We start from the raw sequence: 17,008 nt of genomic DNA, 5'->3' as shown, positions 1-17,008 counted from the left end.
ATTTTCGCTTACTGAAGAGATAAGTAGTTTTGACTGCTCACTTTGTGTTCACCTTAACTAAGCTGCTTTTGCTCTTATATATTACGGCACCTAACTTAAATAATGTTTCCAAAAATGTCTGTATGTAAAAAAAAAAAAAAACAAACAGTTTTCTCTCTCTTTATAACACTTGAAAATGAGCAGAAGAAGAAGAATTGTAGAAATTTTACATGTGATTCGAATAGTATAAACTTTGTACTTTGATGTTAACGTGATTCAATTGGGAGATACGCAATGACAAGCGAATAAACAAGATAAATAACGTAATAAGCAAAACAAAAAATAGCAACAACCCAAAACAGAAACCAGTATTAAGTAAAAATTAAAAGAAAGAACGATAGAAACGCGGCGTACCTGTCGCGAAAGTTGTTTGAAAACTAATAAATAAGGAAAACCAAACACAAAAACAAAAACAAAAAACAGAAAACAAGAATACAAGAAAACACAGTGAGCGGAAAAGGCTGTAGCAACAAAACGGTAGCAAAATACTAGACTTGCGACGATCGAAAAACAAACGGATATAAATGAAAAAAATTAAAAAAAAATTAAATTCTAAATTCCTCTTTTCTGACAAGACTTTCACAATATCATCGCAAGAATTAGATTTGTATGCGAAAACGTGTTAAATTACAAGTGAATACTATACGCAGGCGCTTCGGCAGGCAATAGATCAAACGCATTGGTGCTATTTCATTTTCGTTTCGGTCCAAAATCGCGGCAAAACAGACGTTTAGCTCAAATTTTGTTAATATTTTCCTTTTTTATTTTCGAAAATAAATAAATAAAAAATTGTAAAGATTGATATAAATCAAGCCACACGCACGCACGCACACACACATACTCACTGAAGTTGAGAAATATCAGAAAAAAAACAACTGAAAAGTGAAAAAAGAAACTTTTGGGCAAGCAATTGGAAATTGAAACGATTTTACAAGACGACGAAACACAACAGATGTCGGCACACGAACGGCAAAAGTGGCACTTTTTCAATTTGTTCGCATTTTGTATACACAAGTGAGTATTCGGTTTTCATAGTAATTGTTAGAGGATATCCAAAGAATCGTAGGCATTTATTTTGATGAAAAATGCAAAGCACTTTTAATTTGTGTTTTTTTTATGAACTTTTATATATTATAAAATTCAAAAATATAAATACAGTTGAACTTCCCTAACTCGTATCACCATAATCCACAAAAAAATTTCGAGTTAGCGAGACTTCGAGTTATGGAAGGTAATTGGTATGGAATTTGACATCTATTGCCAATTCAAGAGTTCGAGTTATGAAGAACTTCGAGTTATAGACGTTCGAGTTATGGAAGTTCAACTGTAGGTCTACAAATTATTAATTATTAAATTATTCTAAAATATTCATAATTAATTTTCAGTTTGGCATTTTATCCATGGTTAGTGTTCCACCTAGGAACTTTGGGAAATTATACAAAAATATAAATAGTGTTGCAATATTCAACTTTTCGTTTTAGTTCATTGTATACTAGTCATTTAGCTTGATTTTAATATTTTGTTGGGAAGTTTAATTTCTTTTGGTTCTAAATTTATCTAAAAAATCCATTATTTTCGCATTACATAAAAAGTTTAATTTTTAGTGAATGTCAATCTTTGACTTATTAGGATAAAATGAAAAATATTTTCAGTAAACAACTTTATATATCTGTTTCGTCCTTGAATGATATAGAGAGTCTATGAATTTAGCGAATTCTCACTTCAAGCAAGTATTATTGCTACAATTAATGGTTCTTTATCTTCGTATTGCTTTCCGTCTTCATAAACTTTCCATGAAGGCCAACTTCAAACGTTTTCAATTACTTTAAGAACCGGAGAATATGGTGACCAAGTCATGATATTAACGTTTTGACTCGAAATAAATGACTTGACTTATCGAGCGATAAGAATCGGGGCATTATCTTGTTGAAAAATCCATGGGATAGATCTGCAGAGATCTTTTAACAATAGAAAAACTGATTTTATTGTTGTTTTGAAGTGCTCAACATTCATTTTCTGATCAATAAAAATAAAAGCAATTGTTCTATATAACCAATATGTTCTATAATAGGCAGAAAACGTGATGTCATCCCGCATGATGGCGACCTTAACACACTTATTATTTGCATAGATCATGAAAATAGTATTGAGAGCCATCGGGGCCCTCTGAATTTAAAAGTTTTTCATCAGTAAAACAACTGATCACTTGATCCAGAAGTAGAATTTTCATTATTTTTAGACGCTAAAGATGTTTTCCATTTCTGAGTGCACGTGGAACGGTTGAAAAGTTTGTGTTTACTCCGGTTAATTAACTGATCTTAAATGCCGAACTGTAACCAATTTTATGATCCGATCGTGTTGTTTTCGCTGTTCAAAGTTTTCTATATTTCTCTGGATCTTTTAAACATCTGTCAACAGTTCTGGAACGGCACTTTATTTGTTTGGCAATATTTAGATTCAATAGTCCTTGTGAGTGAAAGCAGTCTATTTTTAAGCGTTTCAATAGGCTTAAAACATTATCTATTTCTAAAATTGATCTAAAAACAACTGATTTCTTAATATTATGTCTTTTATTTATGAAAATAATTGCTCCTTTTTATACAGGACAAAAAAACGTTAAGTGCGTCTTATTCAATGACCAACTGAAAGCGCATGTGTAATCGTCGAAGTTTCTAAAGTTTTCAAATGCACAGTTATGCCAAGCCAAGCCAAGCAACTATGAGCTGTTTTTTATCGAACACGGTTTGAACTTTCATAAGAAAAAGGTTTTGCTCAACTTAAATATACTTGGTAGTTCTTTAAGGAAAAAATTGGTGCGTCTAACCTGTGCCCAGCAGTGTAAGTGACTTGTTCATAATGGAACACAATTTTTCTATTAATGACCAAATCTGGCCACTCCTGGGCAGATTCTTCCTTTAGACGGTTCGGCTACGTTAAGTATTTGTCCAATCCCATTACAAAACATTTCCCATCGGAAATTCCAGCTTGGTTACCATTTGTGTCGACTCACCGCAACGCGACCGTTTTCACTTGACGCTATCGTTAGTGACCCAAAGTAACTATATACTTCAGAAATTAATCGATTTTATAGCGATTCAGCTGTAATTCGCAGATGGAAATTCGTCCATGAGTTTTTTGTTAATTTTTGTGATGTTCATACATATATCGGAGCTTATTTTTGTATCCAGCTTTATCTAAATGATTCCAAATTTGCTTTTTGTGCAAAATAGTGTACTTATGATCGACGGCCTCACGACGACTTCCATTATTTTATCGACATTTTCGACAATTGCGCTTCTAGAGCGTAGTTCATGTTTTACATCAAAAATACCGAAACGAAATCGATGAAAATTGCGCTTATAATGTATAAGTACTAATCACATATTCAGCCAACTAGTTTGAGTTTTCGCCTTTACTTCTCTTTACTGATGTCCATCATTGGCACTAGTGCAAACAATAATGAGTCAGTCAATCAGTCACTAAAATGTCTGATTGACGTAATTTTTGTACGAAATCGTTATTTATCTAACGCCGATCGCATGGAAGTTCAACTGTATATGATTATTATCATTCATATCTTACTAATAATTTTTCAATAAACAGTGGTCCGTGCGAGAGGAATTGTGTCGGTGTAGGTGATCACATTATAAAGGGCACCCAGTGAGAATTCTGTAATCTTCCATTTTGAAAATGTGTTCCATTTGTTTCATAAAATATGAATTTTTGTACACATTTCTACATTTTAGTTATTTTATTATTAAAACAAATTTATTAGATCACAAAAGCCTTAACTTTAAACAGATTAAAATCATAAATATAATGCATAACATCAAACGACATTCATAGCAGTAAGGCATTTCGCGCAAGGCACTTATGCAAAGTGTCACAAGCATCATCGATGTTCATTTGTTGTTGGTTGTGTCTAACACAAGCAGTGCCGACTACTGCACTAAGTAATATTTTTCCATTGGTAATTTTTATACCCTGAACTGGGTATATTAAGTTTGTCACGGAGTTTGTAACCCCCAGAAGGAAGCGTCGGAGGCCCTATTGAACTGAGTCGCTTTAGCCATGTCCGTCTGTCTCTCTGTATATATACGAACTAGTCCTTCAGTTTTTAGGATATCGTTTTGAAATTTTGTAGATGTTATTTTCTCTTCAAGAAGCTGCTCATTTGTCGGAACTGCCGATATCGGACCACTATATCATATACATAGCTGCCATACAAACTAAACGATCGGAATCAAGGGTTTGTATGTAAAACTTCCGCATTTTACTACATATCTTCACGAAATTTGGTGTGAGTTATTGCACATAGAAATAATTTAATCTCCGAAAAAATTGTTCAGATCGGTTCACTATAGCATGTAGCTGCCATACAAACTGAACGATCGGAATCAAGTGTTTGTTTTTTACTTACTTTTTCTTACGTCTTTAGATTTGCTTAAACACATAGTTACTAAAAGAAATGCACCTGTGAAGGGTATATTATTATAATAAATTGAAACATTTACATTATATTTAGTCGCACCCTTTGAGTATTGACGTACTAACGACTACCGCACTTGGTGACATCATTTATCATCATTCATCAGTGATGTCATGGAAATGTAGCATGCGATTTCATGATATTCGATTATGTATACTAAATAAATATACAGATAAGAATCGGGGATATATTTAGATTAGATATATGTGATATATGTATCGGGGATATATTTAGATTAGATATATGTATATTTAGTTATAGATATACAGTGAAACTACCATAACTCGAACTTCTATAACTCGACCTTTTGATTTGGCAATAGCGTTTCGAAATCAATTTCCATACAAATTTCCTTCCAAAAATCGAACTTTTCGACCAGGGCATAATACAAAATTTAAAATTTTACTATCGAGGCAGAATTTTAAAGGAGTCCTTATACTGGTATGGAGGCGAACAAAAAGTTTGATATTGCACTTATGGAAATCGAAGTTTTTTTGTGGATTATGGTGATTCGAGTTAGAGAAGCTCCACTGTATATGTAGTTACCTATAATTACATGTATTTTCAATATTGCGTGTAAGAAGCTATTGCTCAAACTGGTAGTGGATGTCTACACACATACATACATATGTACATTCGATTTATTATATACAATTTACTTTGCTATAGACAATGTGGGTGACAAGTGCGTCATAGCAGAATTTGTGCTTGAAAGTCATGACAAGGCGCTAGTAACCTTAGTCTTCACAGGCATTCTGTTCTGGTCAACTAGCGATGCATGAAAGTGTTAAGAAAGCAACATGTGCTTATGTATAAATATAGAAATATGCTCACATATGTAGGTAAATAAATGAGTACGTAATTGTTATTGTTGGTGCTATATGCTTGTTGTGCGTCATTATATCATTATATCACTATAGCATCTGCAATGATTCTATGTTTTATTTTATATTATCGCAACATGTTGCACAGAGAGTAAAATAGGTTTGTTCATAACTAAAACTAAACGAGTTAGATATAGAGCTTTATATATGTACTTATATTAAAATGACCCAGGCTAACAAAAAACACCACATTAGTGTTTGTTTTACAGAAAATAAAAAAATTAAAAATTGGCGTGGTCCACTCTCCGTCTAGAAACCTTGCATACGGAACTACTCCACTAATTGCGACAGTATAAAATGTTCGGTTACAACCGAACTTAGTAGCACTTTCTTACTTGTTTTTTCTTCTAACTATGTATGCGATATACATAGGTATGTAGTTAGGTAAGTATGATTACACAGGCCAACAAACAAAAATATTTTTGGTGCCCAGATTTTTTGGCTTGCTTTTAGCAATATTTGGGGCGCTGATTAAAAAGGTTACACGTGTGTACGGCTCGCACGAGTTGGATGATATTTACGTCGGTGGATTACTGCAAAAAGAAAACAACCGTAGAAAATGGAATTATCCTGATGTAGAGTCTGCAAGGTGCGCAATCGCTCACTGAGATGAAGTATCACTCCCCACATTTCATCAACTACCAGGCCTTGACCACGACGAGAATTTTTCCTCTGATCACTTTCCTCAAAGTGATGAACGTAACAGTGATTATTTGGGGATGACATCAATGCCCCAACATTTTAATAAAATTTAGTTAAACGATCTCAGCAGAAATCTTAACCTTTAAATGGAAGCTTTTGAAATTTTAGCTTCTAGGTAGAAGAATAAGAATTTACTGGTTCAAGAAACTAAGATTACTTTTTACCGCACTAGATAAAAGAAATTTCTACATTTTTTCTAAAGAAGACAATTTTGTATATTGCCAGAATGTTAAAGGTCTTCTAGAACAATGGGCCTTTTTGACTATTCTCTAAATGAATGGCGCTTATTTATTGTTGACTCAAAGCCAAGTTTAAAATGTATAATAAAATAGAAAACCTGGAAGTGGAAAACATAACGTTATTAACGTTCCCTTTGTTAAACGGGAGGAAATCATATTCCCACCACTTTATATTTAACTGAGTCTAATGAAAAATATTGTGAAGGCTCTTGATAAAGCCCCAATAAGTATGCCAGTTAAGTTCAGAAAAACTTGAATTTTAACAGCTAATTTTAATAATGCTTTTTATCCGTATCATACATATTATTTTTTTTACGTTTTTGAGTTATGTAAATATGTATTGCTTTGTTTTTTAAATTAATAAAGTGGTAAATAATAATTTAAGGTTTTTACTAAAATGTAATATTTGAAAAAAATTGAGCTCCTAGGCAAAAACTAACAATAGATTTGGGATCAGGGCATCAAATTTATACCAAAACAGTTGAAACCACCCGGCCACCAAAAGCACTGTTGACCAGTGTTATCCATGTTTATTTAAGCTAAACATGTCGTCCAGTAAGTTATATTTACAGTATACATATATCCTTTCATTGTGGTTAGTATTGTTGTTTGATGCAGACGTTTGCTCACAAGAGCCGCTAAAGTTCCTCATACGTCACGGCATTCCACAAAATTCTCATTATTAGGAAATATGAGCACATTTCTGCTTCTCTATATATTTATGTGCGTATGATTGCGGGTAACACGTGAAAGAGGTACTTAATAAAAAAAAAACGTTGAATTCTTGTTTTAATTGCACATAACGGATTTTTTTTACAGTGAGATAATTAATCAACTGCTAATTGTAAGCGACAGTTATCGAAATTTAACTTAATGATTAACTATTTACTGTCATATTAGTGTTAGTTGAGTATTGACCCATAACCCCTAGGAAATGTTTACAAAATCATATTTTTAGAGCAAAGATATACGAGTTCCATTTAAATATTTAAGACTCTAAGGGGTAATGTTGGAGTGCAACTTGACTTTGTGTACGCAAGAATCGACATCTAATCATCAGCAAAAAAAATCTCGATAAGTAATCGCGCGATTGCTCTAAATTATTAGTCAGTTAGTAGTAACTGTAATCCAAAATACCCAAACTTTGCACATACACATACATATGTAATTATATATATATACAGATAATACATATGTATGCGTATGTGTACACACACACACGCATATATTTGGTGTGTATGCATGCAAGCACTGCAGGCATTGCGCATAATCAGAGAGTCAACTAAACGTTTATTACATACTCACAAATCGTAAGCGCTTCAGTTAGCTTTGCTGTTCGCATATGCGTCAACGCTAGCGCTTAGCTGCTAACGACAACGTCGTCAGTGCCGGCGGCGTCGCTGCTAACTTCTTAGCGCACGCACACACATACACACACACACATGCGTATGGCGTATGGCGTATGCGTATGCAGGCGCTATGATGTGTGAGATAAAGTAGAACTAACTAATAATGTTTGCTTGAAAGCTTTGTTATGTGGGAAAAACCACGCGTTGGCATGTATTACGAGAAAACATATTCGAATTCGCGAAATATCAATTTGTAAATAAAACAACAACAACAAACAAGTAGCTGCAATGCTTAGTGAGTATGCCGATCATGCCGTCAAATGCAGTCACTTATCGATGCATTGATTAGATTGTCTAACTGATAGTAATTGTTGTTGTTGTTAGTGTTTTTGTTTTTGTATTTTATGCGTATAAGCGTGTAAACAATACTTTCAATGAAAATAATGTCTAACACATATACTCATCACGGCACCTAAAGCGAAACGTCATTTTAACCGGCTATCATGTAATCTGTATGTTTGTGAAAAATGCACATGCACTGTAGGAATTCATTGACAAAGTTCTAAATTTAGAAAACGTTAAATTCCGCTATAAAATATAAATATAATAATTTTTAATAGAAAAAATATTTTTTTTGTATTGTTATGATTGGAACCGCATATATATGTGTGTCACTTAATACCTCTATTTTATTACAGAGTTAAAATTCGCCAGTAGTATTCAACGTAGTGAGAGCAAGTGATTGCAATTTCCTACAGGGTACGATTGTATACAACAATGGGCACGTTGTCTACGCCTTCAACCCACTATATATGTACATATGTATGTATGTAGCTATTTGTTTGATTAGAAAATCTCATGAACCGGCACGAACAATGAACTTTTTATCAAATCAACACTACAACTATTAATTTGTTTCAATTTGTATTTAATTTATTTCCGTATTCTTTACTTCATTATTACGAGTAACAGCACTTTTTTGTGTGTATGTTTTGCAAAGGCAGCGTAAGTAAGTGTTGAAAGTGAAATTATTGTGTGATTGTTGATTATGCTCTGTTGGGATTTTCTCCACACATTTTTCTCAAAATAACTGGTTGGGAAAAATTATTTCTATGCCGTGCGCGCATGCCATTCGCCGGCACACAATCGATGCCATTAATGTTTAATCAATTTTGATAACGAAATTCACGAGACTTTTACGCGGTATAGACGCGACGCTTATATGGCTAAAGGAATTTCTCACCAGCAAGTATTTACAATGAATTCTCCACATTTCTATGCGTTGTCAAAGTGAGCCTGTACACAGAATTACTTTGCTGTACTATGGTCAGGCGCAACGGTAGCATTTGTGGTGGCTACGGGTGACGTGTATTTGACGGCTAGTACTTGTTGAGGGTGTGTACGAGTAGCGTTTAGCGATTACTTTCCGTTCGTAGTATAATTTGTAAAATGAGATTAGTTTTGCGCGGCTTTGGAGCATATTAGATTATAATAAATTATCAAATTAGTTTTAAGTAGTTGACTTACATATGTACAAATGGAAATGGAGGTACTTATGTATTACATATATTAAAAAGGGTGTAAAGTAATAAAATGGTTTTCTATTGCTGAATTATTAATAAATTCTTGATAGTTCTACATTTTAGATATACACAGGGAACAAGTAAGGAAAGGCTATGTTAAGCTACATTTTATACTCTTTCAATTTATTGTTATAGTTTTATTAAGATAACACAAAATTTGACCCATATACCCGGCATAAAGTCCAATAGGATAACGAAAATCATCATATATAGTGTATGAGAGCTGAGGTAATTGCTGAACCGATTTCACTCATTTTCACCACCAAGGTACACTATATCCAAGACTATTTTCTCACTTAATTTGGCTAAGATATTTCACCTATTAACCGATTTATAAGGTATCGAGCCCGTCGTATTTTTGAAAATCCTATAATTACGTATTATATGTGGGAGCTAGGGGAAGTTATGACCTGATTTTAATTATTTTTAGTACAGTGACACACTATTATAATAAAATTCCCTCCGAATTAAATAAATTAAATTAAAATATCTGAGAGATTTACCAATATTTTCGGTGAAAAATCAGTGAGTTCTTCATATTCGATATTCGGGGCCTTGAAAAGTTATAGTTCCATTTCGACAAATTTTCCACAAATGATGCCACAGCTCATATACAGTATTTGTGCAAAGTTTTTTTCCACTACCTTAATTGGTTCCTTATGTATACATTATAAAGTGAAGGAATCAGATGGAATTCAAAATTGAGTTATATGGGAAGTAGTCGTGGTTGTGAACCGATTTCGCTCATATTTAATCCCTGTCATCAGGGTGTCAAGAAAATATTATATAGCGAATTTCATTGTATATTCATTATACGGGAATAAGTATACATATATAAATATACTATTTTTGTAGAACTTCTTTGGAAAACTGCAAAATATTAGCAACATACGATCCATATTGCAGATCAAAATTAGACTAAACATCCTGAGTTAATTCAGGGAACCGTAATTTTCATCTGAAATGGAGAACCGTTACGAACAAAAAGCATACCTCAGGAAGTACTCGACTAATTTCAACGAAATACGGTTTATAACATTTTCTTTGCATCCCAATGGTGCAGTTTGAAAATGGTTTGAAATCGACTCACAATCACGCCTACTTTCATGCTACCACAACTCAGATGCAGTATCAGATGGACTTCAAATCTGATTCATTCACTATACAATATATAAATCAAGAACCCACGAAGATACCGGAATACAACTTTGCACAAATACTGTATTTGAGGTGTAGCATCAGTTGTGGTAAAATTGTCGAAACCGGACCGATAACACTGGTATACATTTTTTAAATTTCCCATATGGGATGTGATTCAGTTAAAATATTTACCAATGGGAAACAGAACAATGTATGTATACGTCACTGATAAGCCACAAACCACAATCGCTTAAAAATCATATGAATTTTGAAGTGATACAACCCTATAAGGAAATAACCCTTATGGGGTATGTACGCTTAATTGTAGTACCACTAAATCTTGTTGCTAATTCAATGAATTAAATTAAATGTGTAATCCCTGTGATTAAGTATAAGTGTGCCCAATTTATGTACCATTCCACCTAGTGACAAATAATTTAAAATAAAAACCACAAAGAATTTTTCTGTGGTGGTGAATTTGTTCTGAATCGAAGTCGCGATTTAAAAACCCTGACTTGCTTAGTGATTAGATTAGGTGATTAAACATTTCTTAGTGTTGGCTGTTTAAAACTAAATTGGTTTTGTCAAATAATTGGTTTTTACTTCTTGAAATCGGACTATAACTTTTCAAGGTACCTGATATCGAACATGAAGAACTCAGTACCTTATCTTAGATATCTTAATTAAATCAGAGGGAATCTTTTTCTTCTAATAGTGTGTTCTATACCAAAAATGGTTAAAATCGGGTCATAACTTCCCCTAGCTCCCTTATAGCTAATTATAGGTTTTTTAAAAATGCTTTGGGCTTTATTCCGCATATATCGGTTAATATGTGAAAGATCTTAGTAAAATGAAGTGAGCATATAATCTTGGATATTGTGTACCTTGGTGGTGAAAATGAGTGAAATCTACAAACTCTCTAAAGATTTCCCGATAGTGATCTAGTACTTTAGCCATACATACAAATGTGGTTTTATTTCAATTAAATTTCAGTTAGTAACTAAAAGTTAAATAAAAATGTATGGGGAACATTTGGGAACCGCAAATTTCAACTGAAATAAAAGAAACCGCTAACCAACGGAAATACCACAAATAGAGGGAGTGTAATTCACCTCATTTATATGTCTACTATGTCTAATCGTTTTAGAATGCTGTAATCATATTTCCCACTTTAATACAGATTAAATTTTATATATCTACAATATAATACAAATTCTTTCCTTAGATGGGTCAATATACTCAAATCTCAGATATGATTTGCTGAAGATCGATTTATGTTTTTAGCTAATACCATATTGAACTATTCTTTGTAACTGTGTATGACTCATGCTTACTGCATTGTCGCTGCGCGCAGTCTCTACACGCATTGCAGTGCTGTTTATGATTTTATGCAATTCTCCGTTTGTAACGCTTACAGCTTCAAGATATGATCTCTCACAAAACCATCGTCTACATATTTTCTTTTAACAATAATCTGTTCAAATTCCAATCAAATATATATAGAACGACGTCACTGAATAATCCCTAAGCTATTTCAATTGATCTACTATGGCTCTTCCACGAAAACAATATATGACTCCCACTTTATTGCGCCAAATTTCAAAGAATTCTCCCCATACAACAGAGTAGGGGATTGCCCCAACCCATTCCTAGAGCTGTAACTAGCCAGTACTTCTAATCATGTGATCAAATCGCCAATATTAATACTAGCCAAGTGCACGGCAACTAACTGCGCGTGGTAAGTTCATGTGATGTGTTGTAAAAGTTGCATGTTGTTTAGTTGAAATGTTGAGTGTACTGCCTTTGGTATACATATGTATATTATGGGGTATGCACGATGTGCATCATATGTTCCGCAATAAGGTGATCGTGAATGATAATGGTTCAACGTACATAACTGAGCTATAGCAAATGATGAGTAATTTATTATAAAAATTTCATTTCCAAAAAATCTCTGCTGCCAGACCCTTAATTCTACCATCTACTGCGAACAACTGGAACGCTTGAAGCAGGCGATCGACTAGAAGCGTTTAGAATTTGCCAAAAAGAAGGGTGTAGTGTCCCACCAAAGTTGGCATCTACGAGGGGGGTATTATGAAGTTGCCGTCTAGAAGGAGACAGATTAACGAACGAAACGGCGCATTTTTGAAAAAAAAAAATCCGATCACTGCAACATTTTTATAAAGCATGTATACAAATTCTTAGGATAATACATTTACAAGTTTTCTAAGGAAAAATGTTTGAAAAATCTCTGCTTTTAGTGCGCCCAACTAGATGTAACCCCCTAAAAATCCCCGAAAAAATTCCCTTCTCGTCAGCATTTCATTAATATACGGGCATAAAGACTACACGCGTGCCATAAGCCGCAAAGCGCGAGTATGACGCGCGACACACATTCAGCGGCCGCACCACATCAAGAGCAAACGTCAAAAAGCCGCAAGCGATAAACTCAAATGGCTTGCGAGTATGAAGTAGCCAAAGAGTGTGCTCGCTGCTTGCTGGCTGTTTCGTAGATTATAACAATTGTGGTATTGCACTACCAATCGCGTATGCGCGCATAGATAGATAGATGAACATCAAAGCCGCACACAGATACATGTTTAAATATCTCACAGCGCTGAGCAGCGCTTTAGAAAAATTGCAAGCAAATTGTGAAGAGCGCGACTTACGTACTAGACAAAATGAAAGATAATCTTATAATAAATGTTAGTAAACGCGCTCTTTGCGCTGCCAAATCGGTTAGAGTTTACCAATAAATATATTCAAAACTTGAGCGCGGCGCAAGTTTGACTAGTCACACACACACACCTTGCATCGCGCAAATGAAATTATGAATGAAAACGTAAACGTAAAACCCCTACAACTGTGCCAATATGTTACTTATGTAGTTATGTATGTCAACGCGCTGATTTGCCGCCGCGCGACCGACAAGCGTAAATACTCACTAATTCACTTTGTAAAAAAACCTGTTGCGCCTCCACCTTAGCACCTTAGCGGCTTTTTGATCAAGACGGGTTTTATTGTGAGCGCGTGGCGACGCCACCGACCGCCGTGTGCTGTTGTCTTTATTTATGTTTTTTTTTTCTTTCTGTGTGTTTATAGTCGTCTGGGGTTTTTCAAACAATCAGCCTCTTTGAATTTTCTTTCTTTTTTTGTTTAATTTCATTACTGTTAAATTACAACTTTGAATTTTTATTTAATTTCACAATATAAAGTAATCGTCAGCGCGCTAACTAGATTTGATACGTACATATATGTATGCGTGATATGCTCGGATTATATATGATATACATACGTACATATACATATAAGTATATAATTAAAAATAGTTTCGATGCTTTTGTGAGTTCAGCAATTATGTCAATTTTGAAATTTGGAGAGCGCGCCTATAAAAAACAACAAAAATACAAATTTTTTGAACTTTATTTTCATTTACATTTGCTTGTTGTTGTTGTTGTTGCGGCTGCTGCTGTCTTTATTGCCACCGGCTAATCCCAAAAACTGGTTGCACTTCATTTGCGCCCGTGTAACTACTGGCGTTGTCAGTCGCTGACTGCTTGATGACGCGCTATTATTTAGTGTTAATTTTCACATATTTCTGTTGAATGAATAAAGTAAAACAACAACAGCAACAATGGAAATTGTAAAGTGAAGGCGATAAGTATGCTGTTATTTTTTAATTTTTTTTGGTGTATCTGGTGAGTGTCGTGACGTCAGTAGCGTCAACAACTTATTTGGCGGTTTTGATTTTTTTGATTTTTTTTTGGTTTATGCTTTTGACAGTTTGACAATGCCGTTACGGTTGCAGACAGTTGTGAAGTGATATAGCAGCTCACTGTCTTTCATTTAAATTAATTCGAGTAGCATGCTCAGCTCAACATATTTACATACGCATATATGTATGTAGGTATGTATGCTCGGACATACATTTGGACGATTGTTTCATTTTATTATTAAAGATTTTTATTAACAATATAACATAAATATGCAGTATTTATATAAAATTTCATAAACATTTTAGGAAACAAATTTTTACTCTCACTTTCAATGAAACAATATTTTACCGTGTTGGGCTTGATTTTCACTTGTGAAAATTTATATATTAGGCTGACAAATATCTCCCTTCCGCCTTTTTGCTCTTTAGTCAATTTGAGTTGAGTTCAACTTTACACCACAAAAGGCGGTCGCCATCGACAGGAACAGGTGGTAATTATTTAGCGCTATGTCCGGCCTATATGGTGGATGCAATAAAATCTCACATCCGAGCTCCCGTAGCTTCTGACGAGTCATCAATGAAGTGTGTGGTCTGACGTTGTCCTGGTGGAACTTTACACCCTTCCTGTTGGCCAATACTGGACGCTTCTGGTCGATCGCCTGCTCCAAGCGGTCCAGTTGTTCGCAGTAGATGGTAGAATTAAGCGTCTAGCCAATGGGAGCAGCTCATTGTTAATGATTCCCTTCCAATCTCACCAAATACACAGCAAAACCTTCCTGGCCGTCAATCGCGGCTTGACCACCGATTGGGACGTTTCAACGGCCTTCGACAACGACCATTTCCGCTTGATATTGTCATATGTGATTCATTTTTCGTCGCCGGTCACCATCCGCTTCAAAAATGGGTTTTGCGTCAAATCATGCGGCACCCAAACATCAAGCTTTTTTGTGATATTTCGTCGTCACAGGTCTTCCGTCGGCTGGCTTATCTATCCATGGTGTCGTTTTCACCCGCTCTGAATCGTCGAAACCATTCCTCCGCAGTTCGAAGTGATATAGTACCATCACCCAAAACACCATTCATCTCACGGGACATTTCTCTAGCGCATTTGTCTTTAACGAAGGAAAACTTTAATATAGCGCGAATTTCGGAGTTATTATTTTATTATTACTAATGCAAAGTGTCGTTTTGTAGGTTATGTCAAGACCTTTCAAATATGTATGGTATTGCCAGATACGAGCTCTGTAGCGTTTTATACATAACTGCGAAATTCAAAAGACGAAAAGACGGAAGGGAGATATTTGACAACCTAATATTATGGCATGAAGAGTATTGAATAATTTTTTATCTCATTTTTTCATTTCGATTCGCCAAAGTTAACGAGTTCAAATATATTTGGCAAATAAGCTCAACATTGAGTTTTCTTCAAGTTAACCGCTCCAATATTCTTTGAATATGTCTTTCGCTTGACTTGCGTCACAAGTAGCCACAATGGGAAGTTTATTTGTATCAAAAGTCTGCATTAATTAGTTCCGAATTCCGGCGAAAGCTACCAACTTTGGCAATATCCCATGGTTTTTCCTTTCACTCACAATTTGCGTAAATCAATTTGTATTCCTGGTAAGTTATTTATTTTTTTTTTTTTGTTTCAATATCCGCATTATACGCTGGTATAAAATGTTTAAATTTCCCATATGGAAGTGATTCAGTTAATAACTGCTTAACTTAATATTTGTTCTTCAGTTAAAATACTTAACCAATGGGAAACAGAACAATGTATGTATACGTCACTGATAAGCCACAAACCACAATCGCGTAAAAATCATATGAATTTTGAAGTGATACAACCCTATAAGGAAATAACCCTTATTAAAATGTATTCACGCGTAATTGTAGTACAACTAAATCTTGCGGCTAATTCAATGAATTAAATTAAAATTTACAAAAAAATGTGTAATCCCTGTGATTAAGTATAAGTGTGCCCACTTTATGTATTATTCCATCAAGTGACAAATAATTTAAAATACCAACCGCAAAGAATTTTTATGAGGTCTATAGCGAGAAAAAGTTGCTATTTAAAAACCCTCACTTTCTTAGTGATTAGGTGATTAAACACTACGTAGCGTCCCCTGTCTAAAACTAAATTGGTTTTGACAACCTATTGGTTCCTCATCCCTCCTTTTTGCTTTTTGGCGCCAACTGGAAACACCCAGTGACGCCAGGTCACTTTCTCCTTGGTTTTTCCATCGGAGTGGAGGTCGTCCTCTTCCACGGCTGCCTCCAGCGGGTACTGCATCGAACACTTTCAGAGCTGGAGTGTTTTCATCCGTTCGTACAACATGACCTAGCCAGCGTAGTCACTGTCTTTTTATTCGCAGAACTATGTCAATGTCGTCGTTTAAATCGTACAGCTCATCGTTCCATCGTCTGCGTTATTCACCATTGCCAATGTTCTGAGGACCATAAATCTTTCGCAAAACCTTTCTCTCGAAAACCCCAAGAGTAGTCTCATCGGATCGGAGCTTTTGGTGTTGCTCAACGTCAGCTCACATAGCCGTATTACTTCTGCAGGGATATTAAATTCAGACAATGCGGCATAGAGGGATCTCCTTTTCGTAGATGATGATGTGTATCGATTCTACTCTCTCGGGTCTTTTCCAAGGTTTGGCGCATGGTGAACATCTGATCCATTCTGGGTTTTCCGAGTCTAAAGCCACACTGATAAGGTCCAATCAGTTTGTTAACGGTGGGCTTTAGTCTTCCATACAATACGCTCTACAGGACCTTGTATGCGATATTGAGAAGACATACCACGTTAGTTGGCGCAAATTGTGGGGTCTCCCTTTTAATAAATTGGGCAGGCCACAC

At 34.9% G+C, this 17,008-nt stretch overlaps 1 protein-coding gene across 6 annotated transcripts in view; it reads right to left on the bottom strand.

Annotated features, from left to right (window-relative positions):
- The window catches only part of LOC105219872 (probable serine/threonine-protein kinase yakA), a 122,309-nt gene that overhangs the window by 44,596 nt on the left and 60,705 nt on the right, over positions 1-17,008 (bottom strand). For 4 of the 6 annotated variants that reach the window (XM_054231711.1, XM_054231714.1, XM_054231712.1 and 1 more), the window contains exon 1: positions 671-950. The exons of 1 other annotated variant lie outside the window; for it this stretch is intronic. The gene's annotated coding sequence lies outside the window, so the exon portion shown is untranslated. Of the gene's footprint in view, positions 1-12; positions 951-17,008 lie in introns of those variants that run through there. One more of the 6 variants, XM_054231710.1, reaches the window with a different exon arrangement.

The sequence above is a fragment of the Zeugodacus cucurbitae genome, chromosome 5 (genome assembly GCF_028554725.1).
Source record: "Zeugodacus cucurbitae isolate PBARC_wt_2022May chromosome 5, idZeuCucr1.2, whole genome shotgun sequence".
Lineage (NCBI taxonomy): Eukaryota > Metazoa > Arthropoda > Insecta > Diptera > Tephritidae > Zeugodacus > Zeugodacus cucurbitae.
This window is presented reverse-complemented; position numbering and strand designations above follow the sequence as displayed.